The sequence below is a fragment of the Hyla sarda genome, chromosome 1, assembly GCF_029499605.1.
Source record: "Hyla sarda isolate aHylSar1 chromosome 1, aHylSar1.hap1, whole genome shotgun sequence".
NCBI lineage: Eukaryota > Metazoa > Chordata > Amphibia > Anura > Hylidae > Hyla > Hyla sarda.
Window position 1 is genome coordinate 27,596,471 of NC_079189.1, and position 18,375 is coordinate 27,614,845.

Consider the following 18,375-nt stretch of genomic DNA (forward strand, 5'->3'; position numbering starts at 1 on the left):
GTATTATAGTAGTTATATTGTTGTACATAGGAGCAGTATTATAGTAGTTATATTCTTGTATATAGGAGCAGTATTATAGTAGTTATATTCTTGTATATAGGAGCAGTATTATAGTAGTTATATTCTTGTATATAGGAGCAGTATTATAGTAGTTATATTCTTGTATATAGGAGCAGTATTATAGTAGTTATATTCTTGTATATAGGAGCACTATTCTAGTAGTTATATTCTTGTATATAGGAACAGTATTATAGTAGCTATATTCTTGCATATAGGAGCAGTATTATAGTAGTTATATTCTTGTACATAGGAGCAGTATTATAGTAGTTCTATTCTTGTCTATAGGAGCAGTATTACAGTAGTTCTATTCTTGTATATAGAAGCAGTATTATAGTAGTTATATTCTTGTATATAGGAGCACTATTCTAGTAGTTATATTCTTGTATATAGGAACAGTATTATAGTAGTTATATTCTTGTATATAGGAGCAGTATTATAGTAGTTATATTCTTGTATATAGGAGGCAGTATTATAATAGTTATATTCTTGTATATAGGAGCAGTATTATAGTAGTTATATTCTTGTACATAGGGGGCAGTATTATAGTAGTTATATTCTTGTATATAGGAGCAGTATTATAGTAGTTATTTTCTTGTATATAGGAGGCAGTATTATAGTAGTTATATTCATGTACATAGACAGCAGTATTATAGTAGTTAAATTCTTCTATATAGGGAGCAGTATTATAGTAGTTATAATCTTGTATATAGGAGCAGTATTATAGTGGTTATATTCTTGTATATAGGAGGCAGTATTATAGTAGTTGTGTTCTTGCATATAGGAGCAGTATTATAGTAGTTATATTCTTGTACATAGGAGCAGTATTATAGTAGTTATAATCTTGTATATAGGAGCAGTATTATAGTAGTTATATTCTTCATATAGGAGCGGTATTATAGTAGTTATATTCTTCATATAGGAGCGGTATTATAGTAGTTATATTCTTGCATATAGGAGCAGTATTATAGTAGTTATATTCTTGTTCATAGGAGGCAGTGTTATAGTAGTTATATTCTTGTACATAGGAGGCAGTATTATAGTAGTTATATTCTTGTATATAGGAGCAGTATTATAGTAGTTATAATAACTGGTGTGAGAAACAAGCTGGTCGGCACAGCTACCTCAGTAAAGCTCGTGAAGTCAGCTACTCCCTATGCTGGCATGCATGGATTTAAATTAAAGCGGAGGGTCTGAAGAAGCGTGTGAAGACACGCGATACAGCTGCAACCCAGCTCACGGCTGACTGACTAGCTGTGGCTCTGATGTCCGTGCCGTCCGCATGTCTGCACTGTTGAAATAAAGAAGTTTTGTACCGCATCCCGGTGAGTGACGTCCCCATTATTCCTTCCACTTTTCTATTATAGTAGTTATATTCTTGTACATAGGAGGCAGTATTATAGTAGTTATATTCTTGTATATAGGAGGCAGTATTATAGTAGTTATATTCTTGTATATAGGTGCAGTATTATAGTAGTTATATTCTTGTATAAAGGAGCAGTATTATAGTAGTTATATTCTTGTATATAGTGGCAGTATTATAGTAGTTATATTCTTGTATATAGGAGGCAGTATTATAGTGGTTATATTCTTGTACATAGGAGGCAGTATTATAGTAGTTATATTCTTGTATATAGGAGGCAGTATTATAGTAGTTATATTCTAGTATATAGGTGCAGTATTATAGTAGTTATATTCTTGTATATAGGAGCAGTATTATAGTAGTTATATTCTTGTATATAGGAGGCAGTATTATAGTAGTTATATTCTAGTATATAGGTGCAGTATTATAGTAGTTATATTCTTGTATAAAGGAGCTATTTTATAGTAGTTATACAGTGGGGAAAAAAAGTATTTAGTCAGCCACCAGTTGTGCAAGTTTTCCCACTTAAAAAGATGAGAGGCCTGTAATTTCATCATAGGTATACCTCAACTATGAGAGACATAATGAGGAGAAAAAAATCCATAAAATCACATTGTCTGATTTTTAAAGAATTTATTTGCAAATTATGGTGGAATAAAAGTATTTGGTCACCTACAAACAAGCATGATTTTTTGCTCTCACAGACCTGTAACTTCTTCTTTAAGAGTCTCCTCTGTCCTCCACTCATTACCTGTATTAATGGCACCTGTTTGACCTTGTTATCAGTATAAAAGACACCTGTCCACAACCTCAAACATTCACATTCCAAACTGCACTATGAACAAAGAGCTGTCTAAGGACACCAGAAACAAAATTGTAGACCTGTACCAGGCTGGGAAGACTGAATCTGCAACAGGCAAGCAGCTTGGTGTGAAGAAATCAACCGTGGGAGCAATTATTAGAAAATATAAGACATACAAGACCACTGATAATGTCCCTCGATCTGGGGCTCCACACTAGATCTCATCCCGTGGTGTCAAAATGATCACAAGAACGGTGAGCAAAAATTCCAGAACCACACAGGGGGAGTGGGGGGGGAGGGGGTGCTAGTGAATGACCTGCAGAGAGCTGGGACCAAAGTAACAAAGGCTACCATCATAACACACTAAGCCACCAGGGACTCAATTCATGCAGTGCCAGATGTGTCCCCCTGCTTAAACCAGTACATGTCCGGGCCCATCTGAAGTTTTCTAGAGAGCATTTGTGTATTGAGAGAATGTCATATGGTCAGATGAAACCAAAGTAGAACTTTTTGTTAAAAACTCAACTCATCGTGTTTGGAGGAGAAAGAATGCTGAGTTACATCCAAAGAACACAATACATACTGTGAAGCATGGGGTGAAAACATCATGTTTTGGGGCTGTTTTTCTGCAAAGGGACCAGGATGACTGATCCGTGTAAAGGAAAGAATGAATGGGGCCATGTATCGTGAGATTTTGAGTGAAAACCTCCTTCCATTAGCAAGGGCATTGAAGATGAAACATGGCTGGGTCTTTCAGTATGACAATGATCCCAAACACACCACCCGGACAACGAAGAGTGGCTTTGTAAGAAGCCTTTCAAGGTCCTGAAGTGGCCTAGACAGTCTCCAGATCTCAACCCCATAAAAAACATTTGGAGGGAGTCCGTGTCGATCAGCGACAGCCCCAAAACATCACTGCTCTAGAGGAGATCTGCATGGAGGAATGGGCCAAAATACCAGCAACAGTGTGTGAAAACCTTGTGAAGACTTACAGAAAACATTTGACCTCTGTCATTGCCAACAAAGGGTATACAACAAAGTATTGAGATTAACTTTTGTTATTGACCAAATACTTATATTCCACCATAATTTGCAAATACATTCTTTAAAAATCAAACAATGTGATTTTATGGATTTTTTTTCTCATTCTGTCTCTCATAGTTGAGGTATACCTATGATGACAATTACAGGCCTCTCTCATCTTTTTAAGTGGGAGAACTTGCACGATTGGTGATTGACTAAATACTTTTTTGCCCCACTGTATTCTTGTAGATAGAAGTATTATAGTAGTTATATTCTTGTACATAGCAGTATTATAGTAGTTATATTCTTGTACATAGGAGCAGTATTATAATAGTTATATTCTTGTACATAGGAACAGTATTATAGTAGTTATTTTCTTGTACATAGACAGCAGTATTATAGTAGTTATATTCTTGTACATAGGAGCAGTATTATAGTAGTTATATTCATGTATATAGGAGGCAGTATTATAGTAGTTATATTCTTGAACATAGGAGGCAGTATTATAGAAGTCATATTCTTGTACATATACAGCAGTATTATAGTAGTTATATTCTTGTATATAGGATCAGTATTATAGTAGTTATATCCTTGCACATAGGAGCAGTATTATAATAGTTATATTCTTGTACATAGGAGCAGTATTATAGTAGCTATATTCTTGTATATAGGAGGCAGTATTATAGTAATTATATTCTTGTACATAGGAGGCAGTATTATAGTAGTTATATTCTTGTACATAGGAGCAGTATTATAGTAGTTATATTCTTGTATATAGGAGCAGTATCATAGTAGTTATATTCTTGTATATAGGAGGCAGTATTATAGTAGTTATATTCTTATACATAGGAGGCAGTATTATAGTAGTTATATTCTTGTACATAGGAGCAATATTATAATAGTTATATTCTTGTACATAGGAGCAGTATTATATTAGTTTCCTGGCAATAACATAGGAAATATTTTATAATTAGTGGCTGCTGTGGCCACTAAACCCTGTAAAATGAAATCTGTGTATTTCTATTAGGTCAGAGTGGGGGAGTATGGACAATGGCCACAAATGGGAGAACACATCATAGAGCTTATAAGATACCGAGCAAAGAATCCCCCTCTTCCTTATGTCATAATTTATGAGGCCTCTTTTTCTTCTACACAGGTTGAGCCTGCCTGGTGTGTGTAGCCCGCCGATGTGGTCAACCATCTGAAGAAGACATAAGTAACACCCTTACACCGTGGCAAATTTTTCCTCTCATGTGACAGTATGTATTGCTGGTAATGGACTATGACGTTGTCACTGACCTACATCCTGGAGTACAGTCGTAAGTTAACATTCCCATCTGCTCCCAAGAATAATATCATTTACTATGATTTCAAATGTCAGGTGGTGTTAAACCATTTTCTTAGGGGAATTATATTTTGTCGTGAAGATGTCAGATTTATCCCAGAGTTAATATGCCCATTGATCAAAATATAACACGGGCTTTCTGCCTCAAATTCTTCCATTAAGCTGCGTCTTGATTCATCTCTTTACACAGTAGGTGTGAGATCTGTGAAATAAATCCAAAGTATAAGACATGTACAACAGGTCTACAGAAAAGAAGAAAATAGAGAAAGCCAAAATATATATATAAATATATTTTAATTTGGGGGTTTGGAAAGAGAATTACAAATTTTAATATAAGTAAATCTGAGAGAAAGAGAGAGAGAGAGAGAGAGAGAGAGAGAGAGAGAGAGAGAGAGAGAGAAAGAGAAAGAGAGAGAGAGAGAGAGAGAGAGAAAACAGGGTTTACTGGTGAAAAAACTTTTTTAAACTGTCCAATAATTAATTATTTGTATACATATATATATATATATATATATATATATATATATATATATATATATATATATTAGTTATTTTACTACCTTTCGGTGCCCTTTCATACTTTCCTTCTGCCCTTCTGCTTCCGATGTCTTTATTAGCCCAACTTCCTGTCTGTGGTACATCGTGTAACAGACTTCCTGTTCCTGCTGTACACTCTAGCTGGCAGTTTAGTCAACTCTATATCCCTCCTACCTCACCTTCTTATCTGTAACCTTTCCCACTACACCCATCTAAGACTCCGGCATAGTGGGAGGGAGATAGAGTTGAATGAATTCCTAGCTAGAGTGTACAACTGGAACAGGAAGTCCACTAACATACACTAGAAAGAAAGTTGGGCTTATAAAGACAGCAGATCAACCACTTTGCATCAAAGATGGATAATGCAAAATAACCACTGAAAAGTAGTAAAATAATTTACTTTATTAACTAATTGCCAGCGGGAGAATTAAGTTTTGAACACGTAACCTACTCGGGCCATATGTTCATTCAGCCCTGCCCACATGATTGTTCAGCCCTGTAATAGTAAACCAGAAAAGGCTTCTTGAACCCTAATATGTTCAAGGGGTTGTCCAGGGCTCTAAACATTTATTACTATTTTTGCTCCTGACATCTCCACTTCTGTGTTCGTGCTAACACAATCCATTAGCTTTCCCCGTCACTTAAAGGGGACTGGCCGTTTTTCTGTGGGTATGTACTAAGTTGTGGCTGCCACATGTGAGTGAAACCACGGCCACAACACAATTTTGTTTGTATACTAGTTACTAGTGTTGAGCACGAATAGTTGTAATGGGAATTTTTAAAGTGAATATCGGCACTTAAGCGATTTAGCGAATATTTTAAATACAGTGCTATATACTCGTAATGATGAATATTCGTTTGTTTTTTTCACATGCAGATTTTTATGCAAATGAAATTGAATGAACATAGCGAATATGTGAATTTCGCGAACATAGGACGAATAATCGTCAATATATTTACGAAATATTGCGAATTCGAATATGGCCCCTGCCACTCATCACTACCAGTTACATCACACACTCATTGGCCACCATGTGTGGGAGTGATATCGCTTGCCTGTGGCGGCCACAACTTAGTACATACACACAGCTAAACAGCCAGCCCCCTTAACGACAATGGACATAAATGTACGTGGTACATTAAAAAACCATGACGTACATTTACGCGCCAACATGACTGCGAGCACCGGACCGCTGCTTGCGTAATGCGCTGCAGGTCCCGGCTGCTATCAGCAGCAAGGGACCCACCAGTAATGTCAGACATCCACAATCGCGCGTATGTCTGCCATTAACCCCTCAGATGCTGTGTTCAACACAGATCACGGCATCTGCGGCAGTGCACTACTTTAAATGGATGATCGGATCGCCTGCAGCGCTGCCGCGGCGATCCAATCATCCAGCATGGCGGCCGGAGGTCCCCTCACCTTGCTCCGGCCGTCTCCTAGGGACCAGAGCAGAAGATCACAGATACTACTGATCCGTGCTGTGCCCTATGCATAGCACTGAACAGTATTAGCAATCAAATTATTGCTATAGATAGTTCCCTATGGGGACTAATAAAGTGTAAAAATGAAAGTAAAAAAAAGTAATAAAAAAAAGTTTTTAAAAAATTTGAAAAATCCCCTCCCCCAATAAAAATGTCAGTTTTTCCCATTTTACCCCATAAAGTGTAAAAAAATATAATTAATACACATATTTGGTATCACCGCATGTGTAAATGTCCGATCTATTAAAATATAATGTTATTGATCCTGTACGGTGAACGGAGTGAATGTAAAAAAAAAAAGGACAAAATTGCAGCTTTTTTGTCACATTTTATAAAAAAAAAAATTATCAAAAATTAATAAAAGTTTTATAAACACAAATGTGGTATCAATAAAAAGTACAGATCATGGTGCAAAAAATTTGCCCTCATAACGCCGCTTATACGGAAAAATGAAAAAGTTATAGGTTGTCAAAATAGAAGGATTTTAAACACACTAATTTGTTTAAAAAGTTTGTGATTTTTTTTTAAGCGCAACAGTAATAGAAAAGTATGTTATCATGGGTATCATTTTAATTGTATTGATCCAAAGAATAAAGAACTCATGTCATTTTTACCGTAAATTGTACGGCGTGAAAACAAATCCTTCCAAAATTTGCTAAATTGTGGTTTACTTTTTAATTTCCCCACACAAATAGTATTTTTTTGGTTGCGCCATACATTTTATGGTAAAATACTAGTCTGTGGATGAAAATATAAAAGAGTTACGATTTTTAGAAGACGAGGAGGAAAAAACGAAAATGCTAAAATAAAATTGGCCTCGTCCTTAAGGTCAAAATGGGCTTGGCCCTTAAAGGGTTAAAGGGGTACTTCAGTGTATTTTTTTTTCTTCAAATCAACTGGTGCCAGAAAGTTTAAAAGATTTGTTAAATTGCTTCTATTAAAAAATCTTAATCCTTCCAGTACATATCAGCTGTTGTATACTACAGAGGAAGAAGTTGTGTAGTTCTTTTCAGTCTGACCACAGTGCTCTCTGCTGACACCTCTGTCCATGTACTAGGAGTTTGCTATGGGGATTTGCTCCTGCTCTGGACAGTTCCTGACATGGACAGATGTGTCAGCAGAGAGCACTGTGGTCAGACATAAAAGAACAACTCAACTTCCTCTGTAGTATACAGCAGCTGATAAGTACTGGAAGGATTAAGATTGTTTAATAGAAGCAATTTCCAAATCTGTATAACTTTCTAGAGCCAGTTGATATTAAAAAAAAATGTTTTTCCACTGGAGTTCCCCTTTAAAGTTAGGGGGAAAGCTATTGGACTGAGTCAGCATAAACATAGACGTGGAGGTACTGATAATTAAAGGGGTACTCCAGTAGAAAACTTTTTTTTTTAAATCAACTGGTGCCAGAAAGTTAAACAGATTTATAAATTAGAAGAACAATGCAAAAAAGGCCAGCAAGTAGAAGCATAAAACTTGACTTTTATTCAGGAATCTTCCATATTAAAAAAACCTTCAGGTGGCAGACAAACATGGACATGTAAAAAAATACAAAAATATTGCACATGTAGAAAAATAGTGAGGTCCCAAGCAATAGCTGACGCGTTTCCGATCTATTGATCCTTACTCATAGCTTTCTAACACTCAAATGAGGCACCCTTTTATACCCAAGGGTGTATTCCCTAACCCAAACAGGAAAGGGAGGGACAGGTTCACATCACATGTGCAAAGTGATTAAAACCAAAACATATGGGACCAAAATATCAATTATAGAGACCAAAAAAATGTTTTTGATAAAATAATATAATGATCTTGGTAGTGTAAAATAAGATCAGTTTTGCTCTTTAAACCATTTGGCTGAGTGCTGTTTAAGAGATAGATTCATACTGTTTCTCGGTTGTGGAGGGATCGAATGTGATCACCTCCCCTTTTTCCTTGTTTAACTCTCTCAATACCTGAGAAGCGGAAAGAGGTCAAGTCTGAATTGTGACATAGCAGAAAATGTTTGGGCACATTATGGATGCCCGAAATCAAGGGACCAGCTGCATGCCTAATGTGCTCCTGCATGCGTTTTTTTTAGGGATCTTTTGGTGGATCCTACATATATAAGATGACAAGTTGTGCACATCACCTTTTACACAACAAAGGTGGAGTCGCAAATAATAAAGTCTTGTATGATATGATTTTTACCATCAATGGACCCTTCCACTTTATAGCATTTTTCAGCAAAAGGGCAGACCACACAGCGTGTGTGGCCACATTTATGAAAACCCTTGGTGCTTAGCCAATGTGTATGTCTGCCACCTGAAGGTTTTTTAATATGGAAGATTCCTGAATAAAAGTCAAGTTTTATGCTTCTACTGGCTGGCTATTTTTGCATTGTTCTTCTGCTGTCTGGAGGTAGCCGCGCAAGTCCCAGGTGAGCTGAGATTTTTTTCTACAGATTTATAAATTACTTCTATTAAAAAATCTTAATCCTTCCATACTTATTAGCTGCTGAATACTACAGAGGAAATTATTTTCTTTTCGGAACACAGTGCTCTCTGCTGACATCACGAGCACAGTGCTCTCTGCTGACATCTCTGTCCATTTTAGGAACTGTCCAGAGCAGCATATGTTTCCTATGGGGATTTTCTCCTACTCTGGACAGTTCTTAAAATGGACAGAGATGTTAGCAGAGAGCACTGTGCTTGTGATGTCAGCAGAGAGCACTGTGCTTGTGATGTCAGCAGAGAGCACTGTGTTCCAAAAAGAAAATCATTTCCTCTGTAGTATTCAGCAGCTAATAAGTACTGGAAGGATTAAGATTTTTTAATAGAAGTAATTTACAAATCTATAAAAGAGTTGGAGAGGCTCTTGTCTAACTATCTGCCAAATAAACCCGGGCTACCCAATTTAACACCAATACCCAAGGTGTCATAAAGTAGTTTATCTATAAAATATATATAATTAGGGCTCAGGGTTTAGGACAAACGGACAAAAAGTTTGATTAAAATAATTTATTGATATATTATGACCATGTATAAAATAATAGAAATAAAATAGTGGCGTCTGCGTTTCACAGGGCCCTTGTGAAGGCGCAGCACCAGCTACAGTATAAATACTACACGATGTGTATAATAATATATTTATAAAAGATATATTGAGACCACCATACAGTTAAAAATTCATATAGAAAAATAGACTGTACGGGGAGAAATCTGAGTAGGAGAGTATAAGTCCATCCACAATAACCAATTCTCTCCTCTCTCCAAGAGTTGTGCAATGATAGCAAATTCCAGGTCAATAGTTGTAACCAGTAGCAACCAAAAGAAAAGTTCTGTTTGTTGGTAACCAATAGCAACCATTCGTTAGTGACCGGCTGCAACAGTAAATTGCAATACTACAGCCTTGCAAACTGTTCATACACTTACTATTAGCTGATAAATGTCAAGATATAAAGTTGTATGCAGTGACTGTTAAGATATCAACAATGCATTCATAACACTGGATACTTTGTATCTCACCGCTCCCGGGCACTGCTGCGCTGGACTTCACGGGGATGCTGCGATCTCCTCCAGTAGCGAGATGGAATCCCACAGTGTGTTAACACTAGTGTTGCTCACGAATATTCGCAATTCGAATTTTATTCGCGAATATCGCATATTCGCGAATTCGCGAATATTCGTGAATATAGCGCTATATATTCGTAATTACGAATATTCGTTTTTTTTTGTTTTTTTTTTCTTCACAGTACACATCACAGTGATCATCCCTCTCTGCTTCCAGCTTATGTGGTGTAAAGAAGGCTCTAATACTGCTGTGTGAGACTGGCGTGTGAATGTTCGTATATGCGAAAATTTGCATATGCTAATTTCCGCATATGCGAATTTTCACATATGTTAATTTTTGTATATACAAATTTTCGTATATGCCAATTTTCGCACACGCGAATATTCGCATATGCGAAAATAAAACGAGAATATTACGAATATGCGAATATTCACGAATATGACGAATATTCGTCCATATATTCGCGAATATTCGCGAATTCGAATATGGCCTATGCCGCTCAACACTAGTTAACACCGGGTGGCTCTCATATTTTTAGCTGCTTAAGAAAGGACTGAGACAGTCCTGAAACACATCCAGCATCCCTTTTAATAACTATTAAGACTACCAGTTTACTTATCCAGTCTAGCAACCTGCATTCCGATATCAGGAGAGACAACTGTCAATCACCTGGCACCCGATACAGGAGATACACGCGCCTCATTGCCACGAGGACGCCACCGGCTTAACAACACACTTACTGGCAGAACTGCTGCAGGAGCACCACCCGGAGCCAACTGTTATCCAGCATTGCCACTGTGGGAGACGGCCGAGTCTCCGGTGATGCTGTCTCACGCCATGAGAGCCACCCAGTGTTAACACATTGTGGGATTCCATCTCACTACTGGAGGAGATCGCAGCATCCCCGCGAAGTCCAGCGCAGCAGTGCCCGGGAGCGGTGAGATACAAAGTATCCAGTGTTATGAATGCATTGTTGATATCTTAACAGTCACTGCATACAACTTTATATCTTGACATTTATCGGCTAATAGTAAGTGTATGAACAGTTTGCAAGGCTGTACTATTGCGATTTACTGTTGCAGACGGTCACTAACGAATGGTTGCTATTGGTTACCAACAAACAGAACTTTTCATTTGGTTGCTACTGGTTACAACTATTGGTTATTGTGGATGGACTTATACTCTCCTACTCAGATTTCTCCCCGTACAGTCTATTTTTCTATATGAATTTTTAACTGTATGGTGGTCTTAATATATCTTTTATAAATATATTATTATACACATCGTGTCGTATTTATACTGTAGCTGGTGCTGCGCCTTCACAAGGGCCCTGTGAAACGCAGACGCCACTATTTTATTTCAATTATTTTATACATGGTCATAATATATCAATAAATTATTTTAATCAAACTTTTTGTCCGTTTGTCCTAAACCCTGAGCCCTAATTATATATATTTTATAGATAAACTAATTTACAAATCCGTTCAACTTTCTGGCACCAGTTGATTTAAAAACAAAAACGTTTTCCAATGGAGTACCCCTAGAAATCCCCCAGCATTAAGTGAGGTATAAGCTTTATATCATCATCATTAAAACTTGTTGCATTAATTCACAATCAAAATGCCAGAGAAAACACCAATGTGTTTGAACTTTACAAGTTCCTAATCATGACAACAGAGTGCCTTTACATTGTAAATCACCCTATGGAGAACACATTGAAAGGGGTTATCCAGGAAAAAAAAAATATATATCAACTGGCTCCAGAAAATTAAACAGATTTGTAAATTACTTCTATTAAAAATATTAATCCTTTCAGTACTTATGAGCTGCTGAAGTTGAGTTGTTCTTTTCTGTCTAAGTGCTCTCTGATGACACCTGTTTCGGGAACTGTCCAGAGTAGAAGCAAATCCCCATAGCAAACTTCTTCTACTCTGTGCAGTTCCCGAGACAAGCAGAGATGTCAGTAAAGAGCACTGTTGCCAGACAGAAAAGAACAACTCAACTTCAGCAGCTGATAACTATTAGAAGGATTAAGATTTTTTAATAGAAGTAATTTACAAATCTGTTTAACTTTCTGGAACCAGTTGATTTATAATTTTTTTTTTTTTTCCTGGAATACTCCTTTAATTCCCTGGTTTCTGTGTCAGCACATCTGTAAATCAGTAAGAAAATGGTAAAAAAAAAAAATGTTAACCGCTTTCTGTCCTGTCACCTCATTTTTAATAGGATAGTTATTTTGCTAAGTACATACATGGCAATTGCTATTTATGCAATTACCAAATAAATAATGAGCCCATGGTAATATTTTCTTCAGAACAGTAAAATCTACAACCCATTAAATTATAGATTTTAGTTTCCTAATTGCTTTTGTTAATCACTCGGAGCCTCATTTGCACATCACAATTTCTCTGCTACATTGTTACCCGGCACAGAAGGATTTGGGAAGAATGTGTTATTATAAGGGATGAAGATCTGCTGGCTGTCAGACAGAAGCTTTTGTCTCTATTTATATATAGACCTGCCTGAATGTGTAGTGTCCCCTCCTAAATTTTGACTGGTTAAGACCTCCTCACACTTGTTTTGCTTACGAGCTCTTTATAACATCACAATAAAGGTTCAGACCCCATCAACTTTGCTCAAAACCTTTCTAGAAAAATTTATGGCAACAAAACAGTTTTTGTACCGTTCTTGTTCTTGTTCATGTTAAAGGATGATAAGCATTAAAGGGGTACTCCACCCCTAGACATCCTATCCCCTATCCAAAGGGTAGTGGATAAGATGTCTGATCACGGGGGTACCGCCACTGGGACCCAGTTTTTCCCCATACATGACCGCATACAGCTGGGGGGAGCTAAAAACTTGCGATCCCGTATCCCTGCCGTATGCGGTCCCTTGTAATTATTATTGTAATAAATTCCAATTAGCCGAACGGAGTGAACTGATCGGCTAATTTTTCCCCGTGTGCGGTTTTCTACCGGACCTAAAGCCATAGTAAATCACGGTTTTAGGTCCGGTAGAAAACCGCATACGAGGAAAAATGAGCCAACCAGTTCACTCCGGTCGGCTTATTGAAATTAATTACATACGGGAACGCTTACGGCAGGGATATGGGAGCGCAAGTTTTTAGCACCCCCAGCCGTATGTGGTCACATATGGGGAAAAATGTGATGTGAACCCAGCCTAAGATGTTTCTGGTAGTTGGCCACCAGGTTTGCAGACAGCTCAGGAGGGATTTTATCCCACTCCTCTTTGCAGATCCTCTCTAAGTCTTTAAGGTGTGGCAACTTTAACCTTTAGCTCCCTCCACAGATTTTCTATGGAATTAAGGTCTGGAAACTGGCTAGGTCACTCCAGTACCTTTGTTTGCTTCTTCCTGAGCCACTCCTTTGTTGCCTTGTGTTTTGGGTCACTGTTGGAATACCCATCCACAACCCATTTTTAATGACCTGGCTTGGAGGTTCTCACACAAGATTTCATGGTACATGGCCACATCCATTGTTCCTTTGATGTGGTGATGTTGTCCAGTACCCTCAGCAGAAAAACACTCCCAAAGAATAATGTTTCTGTGGTGTCCCAGCACCAAAGGCTGTCCTGTGGGCTGTGGATCTCCTCGGGCATGCCTGCTGCTCCTGTGTTGGGCCCACGGTTATGCTGTTTACCATGTTCCTGCACTTTATTATATTTATTGTATTCCTGTATTTGTTTATGCACTGTACCTTTAAGAAGGAGATGCAGATTAATCAGGTGATCCCTGTTACCCGATGGGAACTCCCAAATGTCCCTTTATATAGTAAAGAGGAGGGGAGGAGTTGCCCCAAACTAGTTCCAGTCACTGCTGTGAGCAGAGCTCCAAGTGAGCTACGGTGTGGAAAGGAGGTGGAGAAGTGTGAGGTGATCCAGAGGGAAGCCTGAAGAAAAACTTTGATCAAGTCAGCCACGCCATTCTGCAAGTGTTCCCCCGTCAAGGAGTTGGTGAGTCACACCCGGGCGGTGTCCATGAGATTGGACCTTAGCAGAACCCTAGTCAGCGTGGGATCGAAGTATCAAGTCTATTTAATTAAAGTGGAGAAAAGCACCATAAGTCCCAACAAGGCAACAGGGTTCCCGAGGATTACACAGCATCCCTTCTACTCTGCTTTGTACTGTGTGTGTTGTACCACCTACACCTGCCTCAGTAAAAGACAGTTATCTGTAACCCGGCATCAGTGTGTTCCTTGCCCCATGCCTGGGCCAGGAGAAGCTGTCTCCACCACGTACCGTGTATAGGCTAACTGTGCCCTGGTGTCACAAATTGACAAGTATACCTTGCACCCCCGTGTCACCACATTTACACCTCCATGTTTGACTGTGGGGATGGTGTTCTTGGGGTCATTGGCAGCATTTCTCTTCCTCCAAACAAGGTGAGTTGAGTGGATGCCAAAGAGCTAGATTTTCTCCCAATTCTCCTCCTAATGATTTAGGTGTTCATTGGCAAACTTCAGATGGGCCGGTGAACATGCCTTCTTAAGCAGAGGGGCTTTGCAGGATTTTAGTCCTTCACAGCGTAGCGTGTTACCAATTGTTTTCTTGGTGACTATGGTCCCAACTGCCTTGAGATTATTGACAAGATCCCCCTATGTAGTTCTGGGCCGATTCCTCACCATACTCATGATCATTGAAACTCCACTGCTTGGCGATGGTCTTATAGCCCTTTCCGGCCCTGTGTAAGTCCTGACTTCCTTGGACAGCTCCTTGGTCTTGGTCATGGTGAAGAGTTTGGAATCATATTGATTGATTGATATCTTCTTTGGACAGAGGTCTTTTGTATAGATGAACCAACCATTAATATTATAGGCTGATCATTGCTTTTCAGTGGGAAAATAAACACAATCAGCAGGGGATCAAATATTTTTTTCCTTCACTGTAGGTCACCTAACATTAAGCTGCACATAAGGTCCCTGTGCTTAGATCACCAGCAATCGGCAGCATTTAAAGAGTACGTCTCATTAACTTGATACATTTTATTAAGCTCCGAGTTCAACGCCACCATCATAATAAACCACCTCCAGCCTTTATTTTTATTATTTTTTAGTGTTCTACCTTGATATTGCTTTGTATTTTCTGCTCAGCCTCAGGTTCAGGTTCACAGACTGGGAAGGGGCGTTCCCCAGCAGGTGTGACATGATCTGAAGCCAAACAGGGGAGAACTTCCTCCCTCACTCTGCAACCAACAGCAAATGGCAGTTAAATGTGAGAATGGCAGTTAAATGTGAGAGGAGCTATGATTGGATAAGGCTGGACACACACCCCTTAGCACTCCTGACTGCATTTCCTGTGTTTGGACTTCTGCCAGGCCAGCAGGAGTCCAAAGTCTGTGCAAAAGATGGGGTGAAATGTGCTCTGGACTAGTAGGGAGACACCTAGTGGCAGCTTTTTAAAACACAAATAAAACATAGAAAACTAAAAAATTTTAAACAAAGCATATTAGAAAGATTTTTTATTTACCATAAGGAATGCAATAGCAAATCAGTTTTAATGAGAGTGCCCATTTAAGTGTTCAGTTACCCTGCACCGCCACCACAGGAGGAAAATAAGTACTGGCCTCAGGTCTTGATCATGGTAATGGCTGCAAACTGGTGGCCTTGTTTATACACAGTGATAGGCAGTGGAACAATTTAATGCATGTTCTTGTAGAGTAAATTAATTTTGTCTATCTTTTTATATTAAGCTCATATAATAGCTGGACTCATCATTTCCTTCTAGTGTCAAAAAAGAAGATGAACTGGACCTTCTTTACATCCCATAAATCTCAGTGGTTATCACACATGTTCTTATTACAGATAAGGTCAGGTTTTCTCCCTTCGTTTTCTCTCCCATCATTCCTGCTGTCAGTCACATTTTACCATGCAAAGAAACTCAAGGGGTCCTTGGATGAACTAGACAGATAAAAGGCTAAAAGGCCATGGAAGACAGATAGTCATGTGTACCCTAGGAGACACTATGGATTGTATGATGAGGGCCTGTCCTAAATGATAAAGTGCAATGAGACGTAGATCATAAAGAGTTTATATATCCTAGTACAATGGCCTATGAATAATAATGATAATACTATTATTATTATTATTAATAATAATAATAATAATAATAATAGCAACAACGTTATTATTACTATTATTATTATTATTATTATTATTATTATTATTAATAATTCCAGGAAAAAACGTTATATATATATATATATATATATATATATATATATATATATATATATATATATATATATATCAGTCAATCAACTATCTCCAGAAAGTTAAACAGATTTGTAAATTACTTCTATTAAAAAATCTTAATCCTTTCAGTACTTATGAGCTTCTGAAGTTAAGGTTGTTCTTTTCTGTCTAAGTGCTCTCTGATGACACCTGTCTCGGGAAACACCCAGTTTAGAAGAGGTTTGCTATGGAGATTTGCTTCTAAACTGGGTGTTTCCCGAGACAGGTGTCTCTCTCTCTCTCTCTCTCTCTCTCTCTCTCTCTCTCTCTCTCTCTCTCTCTTCTGACCCCAGTGCTCTCTGCTGCCCCCTCTGTCCATGTCAGGAATTGTACCGAGCACGAGAGGTTTGCTATGGGGATTCGCTTGTACTCTGGACAGTTCTTGACACGGACAGAGGTTTCATCAGAGAGCACTGTGGTCAGACTGGAAAGAACTGCACAACTTTCTTTGGAGCATACAGCAGCTGATAAGTACTGGAAGGCTTAAGATTTTTAAATAGAAGTCATTTACAAATCTGTATAACTTTCTGGCACCTGTTGATTTAGAAACATTTGCTTGTTCACCAGAGCTCCCCTTTAAGTATGGCTGCTGGGAGTTATAGTTTCACTACAAGCAGAGAGGATGTGTAGTATACATTAAAGCAATAACAGCAGGTATCTAGTACAGGCAACAGAGAGAAACAAACCCTCCATTTAGCAGATATTGTAAATGACAGCGTGTGTGGAGGAGACAAACTCTTCATCCCCTTCTGTGAAGAATCCGGTACTTTTTACAGAATTCTCCCCCCCTCCCTGGGCTGCCCGATTTCCTCTCTGGTGTTCAGGCATCAGTAGCGATTACAACACACAGACATACAGCGAGGAGCCGGGGGGCAAATCCACCACATTATCCCTCCAGAGACCGAAACTGTTTAACAAGCGCTTACCGCAAACACAATACAAACTAGTTACCGTCTATTAAAAGTAGCACAATTACAACAAAACTGTTACAAAAGAAGAAGAAGGAATTTATTAGCCCTAATCTGATGTGCGGCACAAATCTAAATCTTCTGTCTCAGGAGATCAGCGCAGTATTTTCTTTAGTGTTGTATCTAAGGCTCCTTTCACACTGTATTTCTGCAGCGTCGTGACAATTTCTCAATAAATCCTGGCAGTATATGGTAACGGCTACTTAGTGGCCTCCATCATACCAAAAAAAAAAACGTATAGTGTGCGGCATATTGTGCTACGAGATCCTTCTCTACAGAATAAAAATGTAGCCACTGCTTTGCTTTAGTATTGTTGTAACACTGATGTTTTTGTTGAGGCTTGGTCCTCACTGTTTTTGTTAATGTATCCTTACCCTTTCCTCCCCCTTTTTCTATTTTTGTATTCTCCCTCCTCTATTCTATTTTATTGACAAAAAAAGCCACTTTCTTGCCATCCAGCTACCGACATACACCCAGCACTTCAGTCTTTTCAGTCATGATACATATTACACTATTACCGTATATACTCGAGTATAAGCCGACCCGAATATAAGCCGAGGCCCCTAATTTCACCCCAAAAACTCAGGAAAAGTTGTTGACTCGACTATAAGCCTAGGGTGGGAAATACATCATCCCCCATGTCATCACCACCCACTGTCATCATCCAGGCCCCCATCATTAACACCCCCATCATCATCACCCCGCCATCATCCCCCTCGTCATCATCATCAACGCCTGTCAATCCCTTCATCAGTGGTCTTCAACCTGCGGACCTCGAGATGTTGCAAAACTACACATGCTGGGAGTTGTAGTTTTGAAACATCTGGAGTTTGCAGCCTTCGTCATCATCCAGACCCCCCTTTAGTTTTCTACTCACCTCCCCTCAGTGGGAAGGAAGGGTGAGCTGGTCCGGGCCATCTATGCTGCAGGGACCGTCCGGTGGGGAGGGTTAGTCGGTCCGGGCTGTCCATCTTCCCCGGGAGGCCCTCTTCTCCTCT

The 18,375-nt window shown here is 38.7% G+C and overlaps 1 long non-coding RNA gene across 1 annotated transcript in view; it reads left to right on the forward strand.

Moving 5' to 3' along the window:
- LOC130326450 (uncharacterized) overlaps window positions 1–18,375 on the forward strand; it is a 78,645-nt gene that overhangs the window by 10,403 nt on the left and 49,867 nt on the right. The window contains exon 2 of the long non-coding RNA XR_008871098.1: window positions 4,402–4,564. This is a non-coding gene — a long non-coding RNA (uncharacterized LOC130326450). The remainder of the gene's footprint in view (window positions 1–4,401; window positions 4,565–18,375) is intronic.